Source organism: Bombina bombina, chromosome 3 (genome assembly GCF_027579735.1).
Source record: "Bombina bombina isolate aBomBom1 chromosome 3, aBomBom1.pri, whole genome shotgun sequence".
In the NCBI taxonomy this organism is placed as follows: Eukaryota; Metazoa; Chordata; class Amphibia; order Anura; family Bombinatoridae; genus Bombina; species Bombina bombina.
In genome coordinates this window covers 1,179,450,926-1,179,464,406 of record NC_069501.1, presented here as the reverse complement: position 1 = coordinate 1,179,464,406, position 13,481 = coordinate 1,179,450,926, and positions in this window count along the sequence as shown.

Genomic DNA, 13,481 nt, shown 5'->3' with positions numbered 1-13,481 from the left:
TAGTTTTTAAATGCCCATGAGGAAGCCACAGCCCTAGTAGAATGAGCTGTAATTCTTTCAGGAGGCTGCTGTCCAGCAGTCTCATACGCCAGACATATGATACTCTTCAGCCATAAAGAAAGAGGTAGCCGTAGCTTTCTGACCCCTACGCTTTCCAGAAAAAGACAATGAATAATGAAGATGATTGACGGAAATCCTTAGTCGTCTGCAAGTAAAACTTCAGGGCACGGACCACGTCCAGGTTATGCAACATACACTCCTTCTTAGAAGGGTTAGGACATAATGAAGGAACAACAATTTCCTGATTAATATTCTTATTAGAAACAACCTTAGGAAGGAAACCAGGTTTGGTACGTAAAACCACCTTATCAGAATGGAAGATAAGATAAGGCGAATCACATTGTAACGCTGAAAGCTCAGAAACTCTACAAGCAGAAGAAATAGCAACCAAAAACAAAACTTTCCAAGATAACTTAATATCTATGGAATGCATGGTTTAAATGGAACCCCTTGAAGAACATTAAGAACTAAATTCAAACTCCAGGGTAGAGCAATTGGTCTAAACACAGGCTTAATTCTGTTTGGAGCCAGACAAAAAGACTGAACGTCTGGAACATCTGCCAAACGTTTGTGTAGCAATATTGAGAAAGCAGAAATTTGTCCCTTTAAGGAACTCGCTGATAACCCTTTCTCCAATTCTTCTTGGAGAAAAGACAGAATCCTGGGAATCCTAACCTTACTCCATGAGTAGCCCTTGGATTCACACCAAAAAAGATATTTACGCCATATCTTATGATAGATCTTTCTAGTGACAGGCTTACGTGCCTGAATCAAAGTATCGATGACCGAATCAGAGAACCTCCGCTTAGATAAAATGAAGCGTTCAATCTCCAAGCAGTTAGCTGCAGAGAAATTAGATTTGGATGTTGGAAAAGACCTTGAATGAGGAGGTCCTGTCTCAATGGAAGTTTCCACGGAGGTAGAGAGGACATGTCCACTAGATCTGCATACCAAGTCCTGCGTGGCCACGCAGGCACAATTAGAATTACTGAAGCTCTCTCCTGTTTGGTCCGAGCAATCACTCGGGGAAGGAGAGGAAACGGTGGAAACACATAAGCTAGGTTGAACGACCAAAGCACTGCCAAGGCATCTATCAGTTCGGCCTGAGGATCCCTCGACCTGGATCCGTATCTTGGGAGCTTGGCATTCTGTCGAGACGCCATCAGATCCAATTCTGGTATGCCCCATCGGAGAATCAGGGAGGCAAAGACCTCTGGATGGAGTTCCCACTCCCCCAGATGAAATTCTTGTCGGCTTAAAAAGTCCGCTTACCAGTTGTCCACTCCTGGAATGTAGATTGCTGACAGGTAACAAGAGTGAGCCTCCGCCCATCGAATTATCTTGGATACTTCTGTCATCGCTAAGGAACTCCTCGTTCCTCCCTGATGATTGATGTAAGACACAGTCGTTATGTTGTCCGACTGAAACCGAATAAATTTTGCCGAAGCCAATTGAGGCCACGACTGAAGAGCATTGAATATTGCTCTCAATTCCAGAATGTTGATTGGAAGTAGAGACTCCACTTGAGTCCACACACCCTGAGCCTTCAGTGAATTCCAGACCGCACCCCAGCCTAGTAGACTGGCGTCCGTTGTCACTATCACCCACGAAGGTCTGCGCAAGCACGTCCCTTGGGACAGATGATCCGGCGACAACCACCAAAGAAGAGAGTCTCTGGTCTCCTGGTCCAGATTTATCTGAGGAGATAAATTTGCATAATCCCCATTCCACTGTCAGAGCATGCACAGTTGCAGTGGTCCGAGATGAAAACGAGCAAACTGAATGATGTCCATTGCCTCCACCATCAATCCTATTACCTCCATGCACTGAGCCACTGATTGGACTGAAGGGCTCGGCATGTATTTAGAATCTTTGACTTTCTGACCTCCATCAGAAAAATCTTCATGGATACGGAATCTCAGAGTTCCCAAGAATGGAACCTTTGTCTGTGGAATTAGTGAACTCTTTTCTAGATTCACTTTCCATCCGTGAGTTCTCAGAAAAGACAGCACCGTGTCTGTATGAGATCTTGTCAGATAAGTCGCCGCCTGGATTAGAATATCGTCCAGATAAGGCACTACTGCAATGCCCCGCGGCTTGAGAACCGCCAGAAGGGACCCTAGGACCTTTGTGAAGATCCTGGGTGCTGTGGCCAACCTGAAGGGAAGAGCCACGAACTGAAAATGTTTGTCCAGGAAGGCAAACCTTAGGAACTGATGATGATCCTTGTGGATTGGAATATGTAAGTATGCATCCTTCAAGTGCACGGCAGTCATATATTGAGCCTCCTGGATCAATGGCAGAATTGTTCGAATAGTCTTCATTTTGAAGGAAGGGACTCTGAGAAACTTGTTTAGACTCTTTAGATATAAAATGGGTCGAACCACGAAAAGATTTGAGTAAAACCCCTGTCCCTGCTCCAGTCATGGAACGGGACGAATTACTCCCATAGTAGAGAGGTATTTTACACAACGTAAGAACGCCTCTCTTTTTGTCTGGTCTGCAGACAATCGTGAAAGAAGAAACCTCCCCCTTGGGAGAGAACTTTTGAATTCCAGCTGATACCCTTGGGACACGATTTCCAGTGTCCAAGGATCCTGAACATCTCTTACCCAAGCCTGGGCAAAGAGAGAAAGTCTGTCCCCTACTAGATCCGGTTCCGGATCGGGGGCCACCCCTTCATGCTGTCTTGGTAGCAGCAGCGGGCTTCTTGGGTTGTTTACCCTTGTTCCAAAAAGAGGGAATTCCTTTAACCCCTTAACGACCGAGGACGTGCAGGGTACGTCCTCAAAAAAAAGGCAGTTAACGCCTGAGGACGTACCCTGCACGTCCTCGGTGTGGAAAGCAGCTGGAAGCGATCCTGATCGCTTCCAGCTGCTTTCCGGTTATTGCAGTGATGCCTCGATATGGAGGCATCCTGCAATAACCTTAAATGGCCATCCGATGCAGAGAGAGCCACTCTGTGGCCCTCTCTGCACCGGACATCGATGGCCGGTATCGTTGGTGGGTGGGAGCGAACTTGGGAGGCGGGTGGGCGGCCATCAATGCGCGGTGTAATGTGCAGGGGGGCGGGAGCGACGGGGGCACGCATGTGAGCGCGCGCGTGCACGGGGGTGGCGGGCGGGCGCGTGCACGGGGCGGGAGCGGGAGGGAACCGCTACACTACAGAAAAAAATTCTGAAAATAGCTCTAATAAATAAGAAAACAAAAATGTTCAATACAGTTTCTAAGTGATCTGCAACTTGTGGGAGGTTGGTGGGGGGGGGGGGGGGAAAGCTACACTACAGAAAAGGGTTTTTTTTTAGAAAAAAAGATTCCTTTTTTTACTAAACTGGGTACTGGCAGACAGCTGCCAGTACCCAAGATGGCACCCGCTAAGGCAGAGGGGGAGGGTTAGAGAGCTGTTTGGTGTGGGATCAGTGAGGTTGGGGGCTAAGGGGGATACTACAAAGCAGCATATGTAAATATGCTAAAAAAAAAAAAACTAAAAAACCCCCCAAATATACCTTTTATTTTAGTACTGGCAGAGTTTCTGCCAGTACTTAAGATGGCGGGGACAATTGTGGGGTGGGGGAGGGAAGAGAGCTGTTTGGGAGGGATCAGGGGGTCTGATGTTTCAGGTGGGAGGCTGAGCTCTACACTAAAGCTAAAATTAACCCTGCAAGCTCCCTACAAGCTACATAATTAACCCCTTCACTGCTAGCCATAATACACGTGTGATGTGCATCAGCATTTAGTGGCCTTCTAATTAACAAAAAGCAACGCCAAAGCCATATATGTCTGCTATTTCTGAACAAAGGGGATCCCAGAGAAGCATTTACAACCATTTGTGCCATAATTGCACAAGCTGTTTGTAAATGATTTCAGTGAGAAACCTAAAATTGTGAAAAATTTAACGTTTTTTTTTATTTAATCGCATTTACGGTGAAATGGTGGCATGAAATATTACCAAAATGGGCCTAGATCAATACTTTGGGTTGTCTACTACACTACACTAAAGCTAAAATTAACCATGCAAGCTCCCTACAAGCTACCTAATTAACCCCTTCACTGCTAGCCATAATACACGTGTGATGCGCAGCGCCATTTAGCAGCATTCTAATTACCAAAAAGCAACGCCAAAGTCATATATGTCTGCTATTTCTGAACAAAGGGGATCCCAGAGAAGAATTTACAACCATTTATGGCATAATTGCACAAGCTGTTTGTAAATAATTTCAGTGAGAAACCAAAAGTTTGTGAAAAAATTTGTGAAAAAGTGAACGATTTTTTGTATTTGATCGCATTTGACGGTGAAATGGTGGCATGAAATATACCAAAATTGGCCTAGATCAATACTTTGGGATGTCTTCTAAAAAAAATAATTTTTTGGTGGTAGTAGATATGTAACAGATTTTGGGGGTCAAAGTTAGAAAAAGTGTGTTTTTTTCCATTTTTTCCTCATATTTTATAAATTTTTTTTATAGTAAATTATAAGACATGATGAAAATAATGGTATCTTTAGAAAGTCCATTTAATGGCGAGAAAAACGGTATATAATATGTGTGGGTACAGTAAATGAGTAAGAGAAAAATTACAGCTAAACACAAACACTGCAGAAATGTAAAAATAGCCTTGGTCCCAAACGGACAGAAAATAGAAAAGTGCTCTGGTCATTAAAGGGTTAAAGTTCCAAAAGGAACGAAAATTATTCTGTTTACCCCTCAATTTAGCAGTCTTATCCTGCGGTAGGAGATGACCCTTATCCTCCAGTAATGTCAGAAATTATTTCCTTCAAGTCCGGCCCGAATAAGGTCTTACCCTTGAAAGGAATAGCCAAAAGCTTTGACTTAGATGACACATCAGCAGACCAAGATTTTAACCATAATGCTCTACGTGCTAAAATGGCAAATCCAGCATTCATAGTCGCCAACTTAGCGATTTGAAAGGCGGCATCTGTGATAAAAGAATTAGCCAGCTTGAGAGCCTTAATTCTATCTAAAATATCCTCTAAAGGAGTCTCAGTCTTAAGAGACTCTTCTAAGGCATCAAACCAAAAAGCCGCCGCAGTGGTAACTGGTACAATGCAGGCTGTCTGTTGTAAAAGGAAACCCTGATGAATAAATAACTTTTTTAGAAGATCCTCCAGTTTCTTATCCATAGGGTCTTTGAAAGCACAGCTGTACTCAATAGGAATAGTTGTACGCTTATCCAGGGTAGATATAGCTCGGTCCGTCCCATTCCCTTTTAACAATCTCCGAAATTCTCTTATTAACCAGAAAAACATCAGTGTAAGCAGGTACCTCTAAGTATTTGTCCATTTTACACAATTTCTCTGGTGGTACCACAATAGAATCACAGTCATCCAGAGTTGCTAAAACCTCCCGAAGTAACAGGCGGAGGTGTTCCAGCTTAAATCTAAAGGACATGATGTCCAAGTCTGTCTGAGGTAACACTTCCCGATTCTGAAAGTTCACCCTCAGACAAAAGTTCCCTGACCCCCAATTCAGATCTCTGTGAGGGTACATCGGAAATATCCAACAAAGCATCAGAGGACTCAGTATTCACATTGATTCCAGTCCTACTGCGTTTGCCCTGTAGCACTGGTAACTTAGATAACACCTCTGTAAGGGTAGACGATATAACTGCAGCATATCTTGCAGAGTAAATGAATCAGATGCAGTTGAGGAACCCGGCGTCGCTTGGGTGGGCGTTAGAGGTTGTGAAACTTGCAGAGAATTTGGCGGCATATCCTGACTCTCCTCAGAATGAGAATAATCCTTAGGCACACTTTCTTTACATAAAATATGCTTTTTACATTGTAAGGCCCTTTCAGTACAAGAGGTAAACAAAGTAAGAGGGGGTTCCACAATGGCATCTAAACACATAGAACCAGGAGTTTCCTCAAGTTCAGACACGTTAAACAGATTAGCAATAGCAACAATAGTCGCTTTTAAAGCTTATTTAATGACTCAAAAAATTTTCCAAAAAAAAAAATTAAAAAAAAAATGTACTGCGCCTTTAAATAATAAAATCGCAACAATTTTTCTGTATCTCATAAAAACGATTTTTCAGCAATAAAAAATATAAGAAGCTCAAATTTGCTTATGAATATTGCACAAACTGTTAGCAAATGCTAAATCACATTTTATATCATCTTTATTTGGTATGAAAAAGTTTTTAAACAATATCAGCCCCTGCACCTCGCCACAGCTCTGCTGTGGCACCTACCTGCCCCCAGGGTACTCAAGTCTGCAACAACAACGATCCGGTGCTTGAAAAACTAACTTGGGTCCCCCCGGAGCTAGGGCTTTGCTTCCTTATTTGAAGAGAAACTGCGCGTCTGAGCATGCGAAATAGGCCCCGCCCACCATGGGCGTCGCATCAGCCGTCCCCACAACCGCATGGGAATAAAATTCAGTTAAGCCATGTGGACCCCTAATGTATAGTAAAAACAACTACATAAACAGCCATCTTTCTAGGCCAATTATCCAATAATAGGACAGTCTCTCAACCGCATCTCCCAGTGTCTAGCCCATATTGACTATATATTGACATATAACATAGTATTCAATATAAAAAACAGTAATTCCAGTACCCCCATCAAGCATATAGGTCTACTGCTTACCCCTTTCCCGGTAGGGAATAATGTCAGCCTGTTCTGATATAACAAGTCTCCCCAGAATAAAAGGACTGAACATACCTCAATGCTGCTTGTAGCATGACACCGTTCTCCACACTGAAGATTTTTCTTGCACTACCTTCAGTAGCTCTGTGGGAACCAGAATGGATCTTAGATAGCGTTTGCTAAGATCAACATCAGGGCAGAAAAAAATTAATGTCTCCATTCCTCTTGGGAATCCAGACTGAGGATTTCTCCCTGAGGAAAATAGTACTCACTGGCACCATTTTAAAATAAAAAACTTCTTGATTGAAGAATCTAAACTAACACCTCACTTTACCTCTTCCTAACACAGGCAAAGAGAATGACTGGGGGTGGAAGGAAGGGAGGAGCTATATATACAGCTCTGCTGTGGTGCTCTTTGCCACTTCCTGTTAGCAGGAGGATAAATCCCACAAGGATGAAATCTGTGGACTCGTAATATCTTGTAGAAGATAGGATTATAACACAGAAAGGGTGTGCTAAAACCCCCCCCACACAAACAGGTGTGCTAAGGTACGGGTTAAAGGGATAGTAAACCCCAAAAATATTTTTAATTCATGAAAAACTTCTTAAAATAATAAATACATTTGTAATTGGTACTTTTGTAAAATTTTCTTTCCATTTTTTGTAATTTTAATTGGAAACTTAGTACTGTGCCAAACCCCTTTTCTAAACATTATGTGTCCCTGTTACGATCTTCTACCTAGGTAGAAACAACATGGAGGCCCGCATGCGCATTAAAAACATAATTTATGTAAGAACTTACCTGATAAATTCATTTCTTTCATATTAGCAAGAGTCCATGAGCTAGTGACGTATGGGATATACATTTCCTACCAGGAGGGGCAAAGTTTCCCAAACCTCAAAATGCCTATAAATACACCCCTCACCACACCCACAATTCAGTTTAACGAATAGCCAAGAAGTGGGGTGATAAAAAAGTGCGAAAGCATATAAAATAAGGAATAATTGTGCTTTATACAAAATCATAACCACCACAAAAAGGGTGGGCCTCATGGACTCTTGCTAATATGAAAGAAATGAATTTATCAGGTAAGTTCTTACATAAATTATGTTTTCTTTCATGTAATTAGCAAGAGTCCATGAGCTAGTGACGTATGGGATAATGATTACCCAAGATGTGGATCTTTCCACACAAGAGTCACTAGAGAGGGAGGGATAAAATAAAGACAGCCAATTCCTGCTGAAAATAATCCACACCCAAAAAGTTTAACGAAAAACATAAGCAGAAGATTCAAACTGAAACCGCTGCCTGAAGTACTTTTCTACCAAAAACTGCTTCAGAAGAAGAAAATACATCAAAATGGTAGAATTTAGTAAAAGTATGCAAAGAGGACCAAGTTGCTGCTTTGCAAATCTGATCAACCGAAGCTTCATTCCTAAACGCCCAGGAAGTAGAAACTGACCTAGTAGAATGAGCTGTAATTCTCTGAGGCGGAGTTTTACCCGACTCAACATAGGCAAGATGAATTAAAGATTTCAACCAAGATGCCAAAGAAATGGCAGAAGCTTTCTGGCCTTTTCTAGAACCGGAAAAGATAACAAATAGACTAGAAGTCTTTCGGAAAGATTTAGTAGCTTCAACATAATATTTCAAAGCTCTAACAACATCCAAAGAATGCAACGATTTCTCCTTAGAATTCTTAGGATTAGGACATAATGAAGGAACCACAATTTCTCTACTAATGTTGTTGGAATTCACAACTTTAGGTAAAAATTCAAAAGAAGTTCGCAACACCGCCTTATCCTGATGAAAAATCAGAAAAGAAGACTCACAAGAAAGAGCAGATAATTCAGAAACTCTTCTGGCAGAAGAGATGGCCAAAAGGAACAAAACTTTCCAAGAAAGTAATTTAATGTCCAATGAATGCATAGGTTCAAACGGAGGAGCTTGAAGAGCCCCCAGAACCAAATTCAAACTCCAAGGAGGAGAAATTGACTTAATGACAGGTTTTATACGAACCAAAGCTTGTACAAAACAATGAATATCAGGAAAAATAGCAATCTTTCTGTGAAAAAGAACAGAAAGAGCAGAGATTTGTCCTTTCAAGGAACTTGCGGACAAACCTTTATCTAAACCATCCTGAAGAAACTGTAAAATTCTCGGTATTCTAAAAGAATGCCAAGAAAAATGATGAGAAATACACCAAGAAATATAAGTCTTCCAGACTCTATAATATATCTCTCTAGATACAGATTTACGAGCCTGTAACATAGTATTAATCACAGAGTCAGAGAAACCTCTTTGACGAAGAATCAAGCGTTCAATCTCCATACCTTTAAATTTAAGGATTTCAGATCCTGATGGAAAAAAGGACCTTGTGACAGAAGGTCTGGTCTTAACGGAAGAGTCCACGGTTGGCAAGAGGCCATCCGGACAAGATCCGCATACCAAAACCTGTGAGGCCATGCCGGAGCTACCAGCAGAACAAACGAGCATTCCTTCAGAATCTTGGAGATTACTCTTGGAAGAAGAACTAGAGGCGGAAAGATATAGGCAGGATGATACTTCCAAGGAAGTGATAATGCATCCACTGCCTCCGCCTGAGGATCCCGGGATCTGGACAGATACCTGGGAAGTTTCTTGTTTAGATGGGACGCCATCAAATCTATTTCTGGAAGTTCCCACATTTGAACAATCTGAAGAAATACCTCTGGGTGAAGAGACCATTCGCCCGGATGCAACGTTTGGCGACTGAGATAATCCGCTTCCCAATTGTCTACACCTGGGATATGAACCGCAGAGATTAGACAGGAGCTGGATTCCGCCCAAACCAAAATTCGAGATACTTCTTTCATAGCCAGAGGACTGTGAGTTCCTCCTTGATGATTGATGTATGCCACAGTTGTGACATTGTCTGTCTGAAAACAAATGAACGATTCTCTCTTCAGAAGAGGCCAAAACTGAAGAGCTCTGAAAATTGCACGGAGTTCCAAAATATTGATCGGTAATCTCACCTCCTGAGATTCCCAAACTCCTTGTGCCGTCAGAGATCCCCACACAGCTCCCCAACCTGTGAGACTTGCATCTGTTGAAATTACAGTCCAGGTCGGAAGCACAAAAGAAGCCCCTTGAATTAAACGATGGTGATCTGTCCACCACGTTAGAGAGTGTCGAACAATCGGTTTTAAAGATATTAATTGAGATATCTTTGTGTAATCCTTGCACCATTGATTCAGCATACAAAGCTGAAGAGGTCGCATGTGAAAACGAGCAAAGGGGATCGCGTCCGATGCAGCAGTCATAAGACCTAGAATTTCCATGCATAAGGCTACCGAAGGGAATGATTGTGACTGAAGGTTTCGACAAGCTGCAATCAGTTTTAGACGTCTTTTGTCTGTTAAAGACAGAGTCATGGACACTGAATCTATCTGGAAACCCAGAAAGGTTACCCTTGTCTGAGGAATCAATGAACTTTTTGGTAAATTGATCCTCCAACCATGATCTTGAAGAAACAACACAAGTCGATTCGTATGAAATTCTGCTAAATGTAAAGACTGAGCAAGTACCAAGATATCGTCCAAATAAGGAAATACCACAATACCCTGTTCTCTGATTACAGACAGAAGGGCACCGAGAACCTTTATAAAAATTCTTGGAGCTGTAGCTAGGCCAAACGGCAGAGCCACAAACTGGTAATGCTTGTCCAGAAAAGAGAATCTCAGGAACCGATAATGATCTGGATGAATCGGAATATGCAGATATGCATCCTGTAAATCTATTGTGGACATATAATTCCCTTGCTGAACAAAAGGCAAGATAGTCCTTACAGTTACCATCTTGAACGTTGGTATCCTTACATAACGATTCAATATTTTTAGATCCAGAACTGGTCTGAAGGAATTCTCCTTCTTTGGTACAATGAAGAGATTTGAATAAAACCCCATCCCCTGTTCCTGAACTGGAACTGGCATAATTACTCCAGTCAACTCTAGATCTGAAACACAATTCAGAAATGCTTGAGCTTTTACTGGATTTACTGGGACACGGGAAAGAAAAAATCTCTTTGCAGGAGGTCTCATCTTGAAACCAATTCTGTACCCTTCTGAAACAATGTTCTGAATCCAAAGATTGTGAACAGAATTGATCCAAATTTCTTTGAAAAAACGTAACCTGCCCCCTACCAGCTGAGCTGGAATGAGGGCCGCACCTTCATGTGGACTTAGAAGCAGGCTTTGCCTTTCTGGCTGGCTTGGATTTATTCCAGATTGGAGATGGTTTCCAAACTGAAACTGCTCCTGAGGATGAAGGATCAGACTTTTGTTCTTTGTTGAAACGAAAGGAACGAAAACGATTATTAGCCCTGTTTTTACCTTTAGATTTTTTATCCTGTGGTAAAAAAGTTCATTTCCCACCAGTAACAGTTGAAATAATAGAATCCAACTGAGAACCAAATAATTTGTTACCCTGGAAAGAAATGGAAAGTAGAGTTGATTTAGAAGCCATATCAGCATTCCAAATCTTAAGCCATAAAGCTCTTCTAGCTAAAATAGCTAGAGACATAAACCTGACATCAACTCTGATAATATCAAAGATGGCATCACAGATAAAATTAGCATGCTGAAGAAGAATAATAATATCATGAGAATCATGATGTGTTACTTGTTGCGCTAAAGTTTCCAACCAAAAAGTTGAAGCTGCAGCAACATCAGCCAAAGATATAGCAGGTCTAAGAAGATTACCTGAACACAGATAAGCTTTTCTTAGAAAGGATTCAATTTTCCTATCTAAAGGATCCTTAAACGAAGTACCATCTGACGTAGGAATAGTAGTACGTTTAGCAAGGGTAGAAATAGCCCCATCAACTTACCCCAGGACACTCATCTACATGTTTGTAGAAAGCCAAACCAGTACTGAAACGAGAATCAGCAGAGGTAATGGTATATATAAGAGTATATCGTCGATCTGAAAAGGGAGGTAAGAGATGAATCTCTACGACCGATAACAGAGAACCTATGAAATAGACCCCGTAGAAGGAGATCACTGCATTCAAATAGGCAATACTCTCCTCACATCCCTCTGACATTCACTGCACGCTGAGAGGAAAACCGGGCTCCAACTTGCTGCGGAGCGCATATCAACGTAGAATCTAGCACAAACTTACTTCACCACCTCCATCGGAGGCAAAGTTTGTAAAAACTGAATTGTGGGTGTGGTGAGGGGTGTATTTATAGGCATTTTGAGGTTTGGGAAACTTTGCCCCTCCTGGTAGGAATGTATATCCCATACGTCACTAGCTCATGGACTCTTGCTAATTACATGAAAGAAACTATTTTATTAGCAACGCATGCACAGACTTGTCCCCTCCCCATTCTCCAGCAGTCTACTAACAGGAGCACTAGTTATTTCACTTGGAGGGGCAGCTTCACACTTGTAAATGAATAGGATGAGACATCTAGGAGAGCAGCGTGTATATTAGAATTCTTCCCTGCCTGTGACGAAGTCCATCTGTGTTTTAGACGCTGAATACGGCAGTGAGTTTGAGAGCTATGTTTATTTAACTGTCGGGCTCATCTCCCCCTCCCTCTGGCTGTTTTTGCTTTCATGTGGAAACGGAGCCCTCACCGTCACTAATCAAGCAAACACAGCAAGAGGGAGGGGGAGATGAGCCTGACAGTTAAATAAACATAGCTCTCAAACTCACTGCCGCATTCAGCGTCTAAAACACAGATGGACTTCATCACAGGCAGGGAAGAATTCTAATATACACGCTGCTCTCCTTGGTGCAGGGATAAGTAGGACAGAAGCAGCTTGTAAAGCGTGGGTAATAAAGTTCCTGTTCATATTGTTCCCTGTCTCCGCTGTTGCCAGTGTTAAGCTGCCCCTTCAACCAATAGAATCAATAAGCTTTGAACAGCTGTGCTTTATTTTATTGTCAGTACTGCGCATGCGATGCTGACTGAATGTAATATTTAAATTAAGGGGCCCAGCTGCTTTGCCATTGGATGTGGGGCGGATGCTGGGTTATGAGCCATGCCTTATTTTATGGGCAGTCATTACCGCACATCTCATGACAATTTAACTTTTAAAATTAAGGTATGTTAAAGCTTAATTTAATAAAAAAAATATTTTAAATTATTAAATTTATAATAGTAATTATAATAATATATTTTAACTAGGTTTACATTGGAATCAATTTCTAACCCTTTAACTATGTGAAGCATGTGAACACGTTTATACTAATAGCTGGTGGGCTGTGAAGTTGAAGTTTCTTGCCTCTCAGCAAATCCATCTACTGTGCTTGCCTCAACTACAGCAATTTGCTTCCAGTAGACAAGCACATCTTTGACAGTGTGAGCACAATGCCAAGGATCTACGTTAGCAACATCTGAACCCAGGGGATTGGTGGACAAGTCCACATTTTACCTGGGAGGCCTGCGATATCTCTTCACTGAGAAAAGACCTTTAACTGCCCGGCTGAATATGCCTTGCATGCCCCTCTGAATGACAGGGTTACTACAAGGATTTGAGCCTCAGATTGGTTAGAGCAGGGGCATCAAACTGGAATTATTTGCAAAGAATCAAATAATGTTGCCAAAGAATACAACATTAAAAGACACTTAATACAATTGACGAACAACAAACATAGCAATATCAAGATATGCAGGTGGTGAGTGGCTGGAGTGGGTTGCACTTGTATGGAAAATGGCCCACAACTCAAATGAGTTTGACACCCCTGGATTAAAGGATCCTCTTTCAAATGATGAGTGGATCTTGCACTTCACTTTCATGTCACTCCTCATCAAGGAAGCAAAA